The sequence below is a fragment of the Suricata suricatta genome, chromosome 4 (assembly GCF_006229205.1).
Source record: "Suricata suricatta isolate VVHF042 chromosome 4, meerkat_22Aug2017_6uvM2_HiC, whole genome shotgun sequence".
Lineage (NCBI taxonomy): Eukaryota > Metazoa > Chordata > Mammalia > Carnivora > Herpestidae > Suricata > Suricata suricatta.
Window position 1 is genome coordinate 76,149,421 of NC_043703.1, and position 11,513 is coordinate 76,160,933.

The window sequence follows — 11,513 nt, forward strand, 5'->3', positions numbered from 1 at the left end:
TAAACTGATCCAATATTTACACTGTAAGTCAAAAATGCCAAAGTCATTTTATTCATGGCAATGTTTAGGTTTGAAACTAACCTAAAGAAGGAAATTCATCCATTGTCTTGGAGCTTCCAATCCTGGATTCCAATCCAGGAGATTATTTTTACTGCTTCATTTTTTTCACCAGATGGAGTTCAGAGTTCTCTCAGTATTTCTGGCCTGGAAGAAACAAATTCCAACTTATATTCTAATGTCATTAAATGCTCAATGGTAATGAAGGTGTTATATAATAATTTTCTCACCTTGAACTTTTAAGTAAGTGTAAAGTTGGGAAATTCATCATGTTAAAATTTATGTTTTATGTTTAAAACTTATGTTTAAAAAACATCTTTATTTTCTTAAGTTTTTAGTAAAAATGAAAAGTCTATCATAAATATCCATTTTTTCCCAGAGCCCACTATGTGCCTGAAACAGGGCTATAATTCCATGAAGAAATCAAAGAGGGTGGGGGGAGTCTGTTCTAGAAAACTTTACCATCACACTGGAAAGACAAAACATGCTGATACATTTAAGACAACCAGAGGACAATATGGAAGAAAGTACCTGGTTGGGTGGGGTGGATCTTTAAGATGCAGAAGAGCTTTACACAGAGTCTCAAGACAGTGAATTTTCTGGTACAGGTAAAAAAACATGTAGGAACAAAATGGCTTCAAAATTAATTTCATGGCTAGATAAGGAATAGAATCAATGCCGTGGGGCTATGAACCAGGAGTACAGCTCAGCTAGGTTAGACCACACACAAGAGGAACACCATCACACCACAGCACTAGGATGAGTTTTTGGTAAAAATAAGTCTAACTGTCACTTGTTTTGTGATTTACCTGATGAAAATGCTAATGTTTCAGTTTGATAGAATTGGTACATCCATTTGTTTATAGGTCCTGAAACCTAACAGAAAATGAGAAAATCATTTGTATTCTCTTTTGAGCTATCGCCATTGACAGTGGAATAAAGGAGAGGTAACTGTATGAAGTTCATGGCATAAGTGAGGTGAGGCATCCGAGGGGCCCTGTAGAGAAGCTGGGGTGTGCACACCTGGCCCAGTGTATTCAGAGTCAGGGCTTTAAAAAACATACTGTTGGCCTTGCCAAACATCTACAGGAAGATTTGACCCTATGGCACCTTCAGGCCAGATGGTCAGGGAAAACTAGATTAAAAACCAAGCAGCCCAATCATGGGGATGTAATGTACAACATGGGGACTATAGTCAATAATGTTGTACTGTAGGAAACTGACTGGGAGACTCAGTCAGTTATGCGTCTGCCTCTTGATCTTGGCTCAGGTCATGATCTCACGGTTCCTGAGTTTGAGCCCTTCATCAGTCTCTGTGCTGACAGTGCAGAGCCTGCTTGGGTTTCTCTCTCGCTCCCTCTCTGCCCCTGCCTTGCTCATTCTCTCTCTCTCTCTCCTTCTCTCTCTCTCTCTCTCTCTCTCTCAAAATAAATAAGTAAACTTTAAAAATAATAATCATAATATTGTACTGTAATTTTAAAAGTTGTTAGTAATTCTCATTACGGGGACAAAAAAATGTAACTTGTCAAGGTGACAGACAGAAAATGGGCTTAATGAGATGACCCTTCACCATATGCACAAATGTTGAATTGTGATGTTGTTTACCTGAAACTAATATAATGTTGTACCTCAGTTATACTTCAATTTGGTTTTAAATCAGCCAAGTGTAAAATAAGAGGAGCTTATTGCTAAAAAGCAGGAAAAAGCTTTGTGTCGAAAGACCAGGCAGAAGGTCCAGAACCCAGAGTCTGCTGGACACAAGGGACAGAGCAGAGAGAACAGAGTAGCACAAGCCAGCACCAAGAGTTGGGTCTGGTCAGAAGCCAATCCCAGGACATAGGCAGCCTGAGTCCACCTACAAGTATAGACACGTGGGCCCAGCAGACTGGGCTGGGGGCAGACCAGGCCATGACGAATGGCCTGTGCGCATAGTTTCCTGATGCTTCCCACCAGGACTGCCATTAGCTACTCTGATTTCTGGTCTCCAAGTGACCTAACGTTTTATTTTCTTTTTTAAAATAAAGTACTTTCTATTAGAAACTGCATATTGATTTTCATTTTGTTTTATTTTCATCAAAATTACACGTGTACTTAGTTCAATGTCAAATTGTTCTGCAAGACTTGTCAAAAAAAAAAAACAACAGTTACAGCTTCTGCTCTATCTTCTGCTCCCCGAAAGCAGCCACTTTCAAATATTTTAGGACAGGAGGCTGATCTGGCTATGACATCTGTCACCCATTGGTCACCAGGGTAGGTTCAGCTGATCTGGCTGGCTAAGCAAGTGTCCCCTTCCTCCCTCACTGCTTCAGTTGGCATCTGTCCCGCAGCTCCAGGTCTCATGGAAGAGGATAGCCATCCCTGAGAGAAAAGGACCACTCTTTTTTTTAATTTTTTAATGTTTATTTATTTGTGTATGTGTGTGTGTGCTATTCTCTTTTTTTTCCATAATATTTTATTGTCAAATTGTTTTCCATACAGCACCCAGTGCTCTTCCCCTTAAGTGCCCTCCACCATCACCACCACCTCTTTTCCCCCCTCCCCCTTCCCCTTCAACTCTCAGTTCATTTATTTATTTTTGAGAGAGAGAGACAGAGAGACAGAGTTTGAGAAGGGGAGGGGCAGAGAGAGGAAGACACAGAATCCAAAGCAGGATCCAGACTCTGAGTTGTCAGCACAGAGCCCGACGTGGGGCTCAACCCCACAAACCCAGAGATCATGACCTGAGCCGACTAAGCCACTCAGGCACCCCAGAAAAGGACTTTTTAGTCAGGGGCATACAAGTAGCTGCACTTCCCTCCTAGAACCTCTATACAAGCTCTCAAATCTTTTAGCTAATTATTTTCATATTTCCATCCATGTCTGTAAGTAACATACATATGCTACTTCTGAATTTTTCCATTTTAGGTATTATCTGTTGAGTCTCTCCCTGTACACACTCACACATCCATTTAGCTTCCACCATCTTTCCAATGTAGTTATACTGTCATATATATTTGACCCATATTCAGGGATTGCACTGTTATATCCATGTAAATGCTATTCACAGATTATACATGTATTTACTCTTCCTTGCTGACACAATAATTTGCTTTCCTTGGGGCATATCTGGTTGTTGCTTTTTTGTTTTTTGTTTTTTTACTTACTTCTTTATGTTCTCATTAATTCATTTCTCCATTCTCTAGTTTCAGAAACCTCACAATACATTCAAATGCAAACATGTGCTAGCTCCCGCCCTTTTCTTTTTTGACCTGCTGGGTTTAACCTTTCTAACAACATCATTTTGTTGTCCCTGTCAGTGCCATAAGAGAGGAGAGAGCCAGCCATGGTGTTCACTCTGCCACACTGTTTAATCTCATCACCTCGACCAATTGATGGTTTTATCAGAGTTTCAGTGCTTGGGAAACTGAAATACAAGGAGGAAAAGATGTTGGTGAAAATAGAGATAAGGGATTCATTTTCAACGTCCCTGGTTTTAAATTTCCTAAGCAGCATTGTAATTGATCTGAAGGGTGTCATGTGAGTGAGCATCACTTGAGGGAAGAAAGCCACACAGAAGACATCAGCATCCACCTCACAGCTAGCACTGACTGCATCTTTGCCCTTGGCCACCACCCGTTTGCTGAGGCGACCTTCAGTCAGATTTCCCTTCAGTGTGCCCTTCTTGCTATAGGTACTTGCTGTCTTCTTTCTCAAGAGATGTGAGGTGTATCTAATAAAAAGCTAAGCAAGAAAGTCTGTGCCTTTCTCTGTGCCTCCATGATCCAACTTCTCTTCTGGGCATATCCGTGATCATTACGTGATGACATGTTTTTGGTGCCCCCAACTCTATAGCCCTAAAATGATTAAGGCTTCAGATTAAGGATTTAATAAGCTGAAAACTCCCACTATAATACAATGTAAAATATCACATAAAATACAGGATATTTTTTTTAATTCTTAATGTTTTTTATTTAATTTTAAGAGAGAGAGAGAGAGAGACAGTGTGCACAGGGGAGGGTCAGAGAGAGAAGGAGACACAGAATCCAAAGAGATTCCAGGCTCTGAGCTGTCAGCACAGAGCCCGATGTGGGGCTCAAACCCACGAACCATGAGATCATGACCTGAGCCGAAGACGGACGCTCAACCAACTGAGCCTCCCAGGTGCCCCAATATAGGATTCCTTTTAAATGCCTAGCTGGGTTCTCAAAATTGCAGAACTCTCCAGAGGTCAGAAATAAGAAAAAATCAAAAACCAGAGTGAGAAGTATGTGAGCCCATGCTGTGACAATACAGGGGAGGGGGAGCAATCTCATATCCAGAGGAGCAAATAGGTAAAACTGCAAGTCCCATAGACGCATAACTCAGAAAAACAATGAATTAGGAAAAATTTCACCTCCAATAGAGGCAGAAAAAGAGAAAGCCATTCTATTTCTGAGTAGGTAAAAAAAAAAAAAAAGTTCCCCCAAGAATTCAAAACTTTAAGCCAGATCTCACACAAGTTTGAAGAAATCATGCCCCCTAGAAAACCTGCAAACCTGAGTACAGCATATGGAAAAAGAAGCCACCACAAGTAAGACTCAGCAGACAAAATAAACTGCAGGATTCAATTCATAAGAAATTCTGACCATGAAACAACTGCATAGACACTAAAAAATGAAGTTTTAAAAGATTTAGGACAAAAATAATAAAAAATATATATACAAAATGAATAAAATGCTATTTAAAAAAGGAATAGGCAGGCTTTAAAAACAAATAGAGTTTATAGTAATAAAACCTATAGCTGATGAAATGAAAACATCTCAGGGGATGAGCTTTATCAGACTATTAGATAAAGCTAAAGGAAGAATTAATAAACTGAAGATAAACCTAAGGATAGTGCACAGAATGTAGTATCTCTTTTTAAGAGGTAAAAATATGTAGGGGATAAAATGAAAATGTCCAACAAATATCTAACTGGAATTCCAGAAGAAATGGAGACTGGTATTAAAAAGAGGCATTGTCTGGGGCCTTTGGGTGGCTCAGTTGGTTAACTATCCGACTTTGGCTCAGGTCATGGTCTCACAGTTTGTGGGTCTGAGCCCCAGGGAGGCTCTGTGCTGACAGCTCAGAGCCTGGAGGCTGCTTCAGATTCTGTGTCTCCCTCTCTCTCTGCTTCTCCCTTGCTCATTCTCTGTCTCTCTCTCTCAAAATAAAATAAAGACATTAAAAAAAGATTTTTTTAAAAGAGTCTATTAAAAAAAAGAGACATTGTCTGAAAACAAGGAACTTAAAGTGCCAAACACATTTTAGGACCCCAATAAATAGTAATGATTTTGAGTTTAGTTCTTATACTTAGGCAACCCTGAAGCTCAAGCACTAGAAACCACAAGAGCTCAGAGATTGCTGTAGATCTTCTACAATCGGGTATGTTTGTGGAATGGTTATATAATGAAAGAAACTTAGAAGTAACCTATTTATATCACTTAGTGGATAACCTGAGTTTTGATCCCAGCTCTCTCACTTATTAGCCAAGGATACTGCTTAACTCACTGAGCTTCAATTTCTTCAGCCATAAAATGGAAATAAAAACAATCTTCAAAAAGTGTTCCTTACAGATCAAAAGAACAAAATACATGTAAAACACTTAATACAGAGGTAGGCACAGAGTAAGCATTCAATAAATAAAAAACTATCAATACTTCTTATTGTTAATTTTCACTTCAAATGAAAACATAGTAGCCCAGAGATGTTAAATAACTTCAGAGACTCACACAATATATTAATAGTACACCAAGAATTCGAATTTAGCTTTCTTAACCCATATTCTTGTGCTGTCTCTGCCGTACTTCATTGTGTATTAAATGCAATGATTTGGGAGCTAGAGACTAGCTGTAAAAGAGCTACATGAGATTTCAGAAGCATGGCCCAAGATGTTTCCATCCTGTCTTAAGATGACATAATGTACAGTGTAGAGACTCAATAAGCTGTCATGACACAAACAAAAGAATACTCAGTGATTTAAAAAAAAACAGGCCTGTAGGGAGGGCATTTCAAAGCATTTCAAGTAAGAGAACAAATCTAAGGTCTCAAGGCATATCAAAAGATCAATGGTGACACCACTTCTCAGAGCGATGAGGTGTACAGATGCACCAGTTCCTTGATTTCAGTAACCCAGGAAACAAGGGCACTCAAGTGTATCAGGGAGATAGATGCCGTATTGGTGGTGTATTGCCCATAGCCTCTGGAGCTCAACTGGAAACATCAGTCAGTATCACTCTCACAGAGATTTGTGTTTTTGTAGCACCCAAGGAAGCCTGAAATTGTCTATTGTCAAGGGTAGTGTTTCTTGTTTGCCCTGAGGGCATTTGCAAATGTGGTGTCAATTGTGCAGTTAGAAGACTCAACTATACACTGCTTCTGAGAGACTTCAGCTTTTTTTTCACCTCAGGTTTAAGGATGCACAGAGACTAAAAGTAAAAGAATGACAAAACATTCCGCACAAATGGAAACCAGAATAAAGTAGGATTAGCTAAACTTGTCTTAGATAAAATAGATTTTAAGACAAAGAGTATAAACAAGAAAAAATTCTCAACATTACTCATTATCAGAAAAATACAAATAAAAAACTCAATGAGATAGCACCTCACACCTGTCAGAATGGCTAAAATTAACAACTCAGGCAACAGCAGATGTTGGCAAGATTGCGGGGAAAGAGGATCTCTTTTGCACTGCTGGTGGGAATACAAACTGGCGCAGCCACTCTGGAAAACAGTACAGAGTTTCTTCAAAAAGTTAAAAATAGACCTGCCCTACAATCCAGCAATTGCACTACTAGGTATTTATCCAAGGGATACAGGCGTGCTGTTTTGAAGGGGCACATGCACCCCAGTGTTTACAGCAGTGCTATCAACAATAGCCAAAGTAGGGAAAGAGCCCAAACATCCATCGATGGATGAATGGATAAAGATGTGGTACATATACAATGGAGTATTACTCGCCAATCAAAAAGAATGAAATCTTGCCATTTGCAACAACATAGATGGAACTAGAGGGTATTATGCTGAGCGAAATAAGTCAGTCAGATAAAGACAAATATCATATGACTTCACTCATAGGATGAATTTAAGATACAAAACAGATGAACATAAGGGAAGGGAAGCAAAAATAATATCAAAACAGGGAAGGGGACAAAAGATAGAAGACTCTTAAATACAGAGAACAAACTGAGGGTTGCTGAAGGGGTTGTAGGTGTGGGGATGAGCTAAATGGGTAAGGGGTATTGAGGAAGACACTTGTTGGGATGAGCACTGGGTGTTATATGTAGGGGATGAATCACTGCAATCTACTCCTGAAATCATTATTGCACTGTATGCTAACTTAAATTTAAGTGAATTTAAAATAAATAAATAATAAATACATAAATAAAGACAAAGAGTATAATAAGAGACAAAGAAGGTTGTTATATAATAATAAAGGAATCAATCTAACAAGAAAATATAGCATTAGTAACATAAAAGCATCAAAATATATAAAGCAAATATTAACAAACCTAAAGGGAAAATAGATACAGTAATAGTAGGAGACTTCAATACTTCACTTTTATCAATGAATAGATCATCCAGACAGAAAATCAATAAGGAAACATTGGACTTAAGTGGCACATTTGACCAGATGGACCTAGCAGATATACACAGAACATTCCACCCCTAAGCAGCAGAATACAGACTCTTCTCAAATGTACATGGAACATTCTCCAGGACAGATCATATGTTAGGCCACGAGATAAGTCTTAATAAATTTAAGGAGATTAAAATCATATCCAGCATCTCTTCTAACCACAACAGTATGAAACTGGAAATCAAATACAAGAAGAAAACACAAATGTGGAGATTAAACAGCATGCTACTGAACTTAGATCAAAAAAGGAATCCAAAAAGAAATTTAAAAATATCTTGGGACAAATAGAAATGGAAATAAAATATGCCAAAACTTATGGGATGCAAAAGCAGTTCTAAGAGGAAGTTCAGAGTGATAAATATCTACATTAAGAAAGATCTCAAACAACCTAACTTTACACCTCAAGAAATAGAAAAAGAACAAAGCATGAAGTTAGTAGAAGAAAAAATAACAAAGAAAATAGCATATATAAATGAAATAAAAATCAAAAAGACAACAGGAAAGGTGCTCAGCATCACTAATCGTCAGTGTATATCAAAGCCATAAGATATCACTTCACACCTGTTAGCAGGGTTACCATCTCAAAGAGATAACAAGTGTTGGCTAGGATGTGGAGAAAAGGGAACACTTGTTTACTGTGCTGCTGTGAATTAAACCGGTGCTGCCACTATGGGAAACAGTATGGTGGTTTCTCAAAAAAAAATTAAAAATAGGACTACTGAATGATCCAGCAGTCCCACATCTGGGTTTATATCCAAAGGAAATGAAACAGGATATGGAACAGATATCTTCACTCCCACGTTCACTGAAGCATTGTTCATAATGGCCAAGAGATCGAACAGCCTAAATACCTATCAATTGATGGATGCATGAAAAAAGATGTGGCATCTATGCACAATGGAATACCATTCAGCCATGAGGGAAAAAAAAGAAAAAAAAAAAAGAAACCTTGCCATTATCCCTGAGAGCATTATCCTAAATAATGTATCATGAAAGCAATATCCTAGGTAAAATAAACCAAACGGAGAAAGACAAATGTTGCACAGTATCACTCATATGTGGAATCTAAAACAAAACTCAAACCCAAAGAAATAGAGTAGTAAAGTGTTTGCCAGAGTTTGAGGTGTAGAAGAAAAAAGGAGAGTTTGGTAAAAGTATACAAACTTTCATCTATAAGATAATAAGGTCTGAGGAACTAATGTAAAACATGGTGAGTTTAGTCAATAACACTGTATTGTATAATTGAAATTTACTTAAAAAGTAGAGCTTATATACTCTCACAAAACAAGGGAAACACTTTCACAATGCATATGTATATCAAATCACTATGGTATATGCTTCAAATATCTAACAATTCTTTACCTCAAGTAAACATCAAAAAAGCTGAAATAAAAATAAAATAATAATAATAATATGTGCTAATAAAAATCCCATTACTGGCAAAAATGAACTAACAAGGATCAGGTTAACCCTCTCGCCAGAAACTACTAAAAACTAGACATAATAAATGAAAAAGAGTTTTCACAAATTAGACATCAGACAGCACAAGTCAGTGATTCCTGAGAGGGGAAATATATGAGGTGAACTTACTGCCTCAAGAGGGTTTCAAGGCCACAATGCACTGATGAGTAATGCAGGTGGCACTATGCAGTCTCCCTGAGCTGAGGAAATGGAGTTATAAGTCCAGGAAAAGCAAGGCAGCTAGAGCTTCCCAAGCAAAGTACTGGGGAGGAGAGGGCTGAACAGAGTGAGATTTCTGGACCCTTCTTCATTCAGCTAAGTTCTGCTAAGAACATGCATGTGAGGAGGGGCACCTGTTGGTTCAGTTGGTTAGGTGGCCAATTCTTGATTTCAGCCCAGGTTATGATCTCATGGTGGTGGGATTGAGCCCCTCATCCAGCTCTGCACTGGGCATGGAGCCTGTTTAGGATTCTCTCTCTCTCTCCCTCTCTCTCTCTCTCTCTCTCTCTCTCTCTCTCTCTCTCTCTCTCCCCCTCAAAATAAATAAATAAATAAACATTTAAAAAAAAGAACATGCATGTGAGCAAACTACTGTGGCTAAGGAAATAACCACCAAAAAGGAGCAGAAAGAACAATTCCCAGGCTTACATAGAATCATAAATAATTCATATTCCTATTAGCCAGAATGGAAAACCTCATAATTCATGAATTATCAGGTCAAGTACATCAGCAGAGGGCAAAAGTTAGCCCCATATTCAAAGATGGCTCTAGTCATACCTTACAAACTTCTAAAGCAAGCCCTAACAGCATCAAAACACTTCCACATAATTGTTCCACATCCAGAATAGATCTCAAAAATATTTATAGAAATACAACCATATCAATCATACCAATGGATAAAACTTACAATGCCCAATATCTAATAAAAAATTACCAGGTAGGCCAAGAACCTATGGTTAGAAAATGACCAGTAGAAGCAAACTTAGCAGAGTTCGCATTAGAATGGACATAAAAACAGTGACTTAACTGTATTCTATATGTTGAAGAAACTAAAAGAAAGATCTGTAGGTTAAATAGCAACATGGGAGTTTTTTTAAAGATCAAATTCAAACCTCTAGAAGTGAAAATATGATAACAAAAGACCATCAACCTAGAATTCTATAGCAACCAAAAAGAAGTTTCAAAAATTAGGAGAAATAAAGTCTTTTTCAAATATATAAGAGCTGAAATAAGTTATCACCAGCAGACTTGCACTATAAAAAACATTTTAGGGGCGCCTGGGTGGCTCAGTTGGTTAAGCATCCAACTTGGGCTCAAGTCATTATCTCATGGTTTGTGGGTTAAGCCCCATGTCAGGCTCTGTGCTGACCGCTAGCTCAGAATCTGGAGCCTGTCTTCAGATCCTGTGGCTCCTTCTCTCTCTGACCCTCCCTTGCTCACGCTTCTCTCTCTCTCAAAAATAAATAAAAACATTTTTAAAAATTAAAAAAAACATTTTAAGTCCTTCAATAGAAAAGAAAATGATACACGATGTAAATATGAACTTACACAAAAAAATTAGGGGCACCAAAAATAAAATATGAGAAATATAAGAAATTTTTTTCTCATTTTTAACATCTCTTTAAAAACAATAATAATGACAATGCACTATGGAACTGATTATATCAGTAAAATGTATGACAACAATAGCACAAACCAGAGGAGAGGAATGGACATATACTGTTATATGTTCTTATGCTGCACCTGAAGTGGTACAATATTACTTGAAAGTGGACTATGATAAGCTAAAGAGTATGTATCCCAAAACAACCACAAAATAATGAACAAAAATTACAGCTCTTTTTTTTAAAATAGTTTATTGCCAAGTTAGTTTCCATGTAACACCCAGTGCTCCTTCCCACAAGGGCCCCCCTCCATGACCATCACCCCTCTTCCCCTTTCCCCCTCCCTCTTCAGCTCTCAGTTTCTTTTCAGTAATAAAGAGTCTCATGATCTGCCTCCCTCCCTCTCCCTAACTTTTTCCCACCAACAGCGTAGGAGAGTGCCTGTGTCTCCACACCCTCGCCAGCATCTATAGTCTTTTGACTTGTTCATTTTAGCCACTCTGACCGGTGTGAGGTGGTATCTCAGTGTGGCTTTGATTTGTTTTTCCCTAGTGATGAGTTACACTGAGCATCTGGATGTCCTCTTTGGAGAAGTATCTATTCATGTCTTCCGCCCATTTCTTCACTGGATTATTCGTTTTTCAGGTGTGGAGTTTGGTGAGTTCCTTGTACATTTTGAATACTAGTCCTTTATTCAATATGTCATTTGCAACTATCTTTTCCCATTCTGTGGGTTGCCTATTCATTTTTTTTTAT

At 38.2% G+C, this 11,513-nt stretch overlaps 1 long non-coding RNA gene across 1 annotated transcript in view; it reads right to left on the reverse strand.

The window, feature by feature from the left end:
* Positions 1-198, reverse strand: part of LOC115288926 — a 47,451-nt gene extending 47,253 nt beyond the window's left edge. The window contains exon 1 of the long non-coding RNA XR_003907275.1: positions 82-198. This is a non-coding gene — a long non-coding RNA (uncharacterized LOC115288926). The remainder of the gene's footprint in view (positions 1-81) is intronic.
* Between the last annotated feature and the right edge of the window lie 11,315 nt (positions 199-11,513).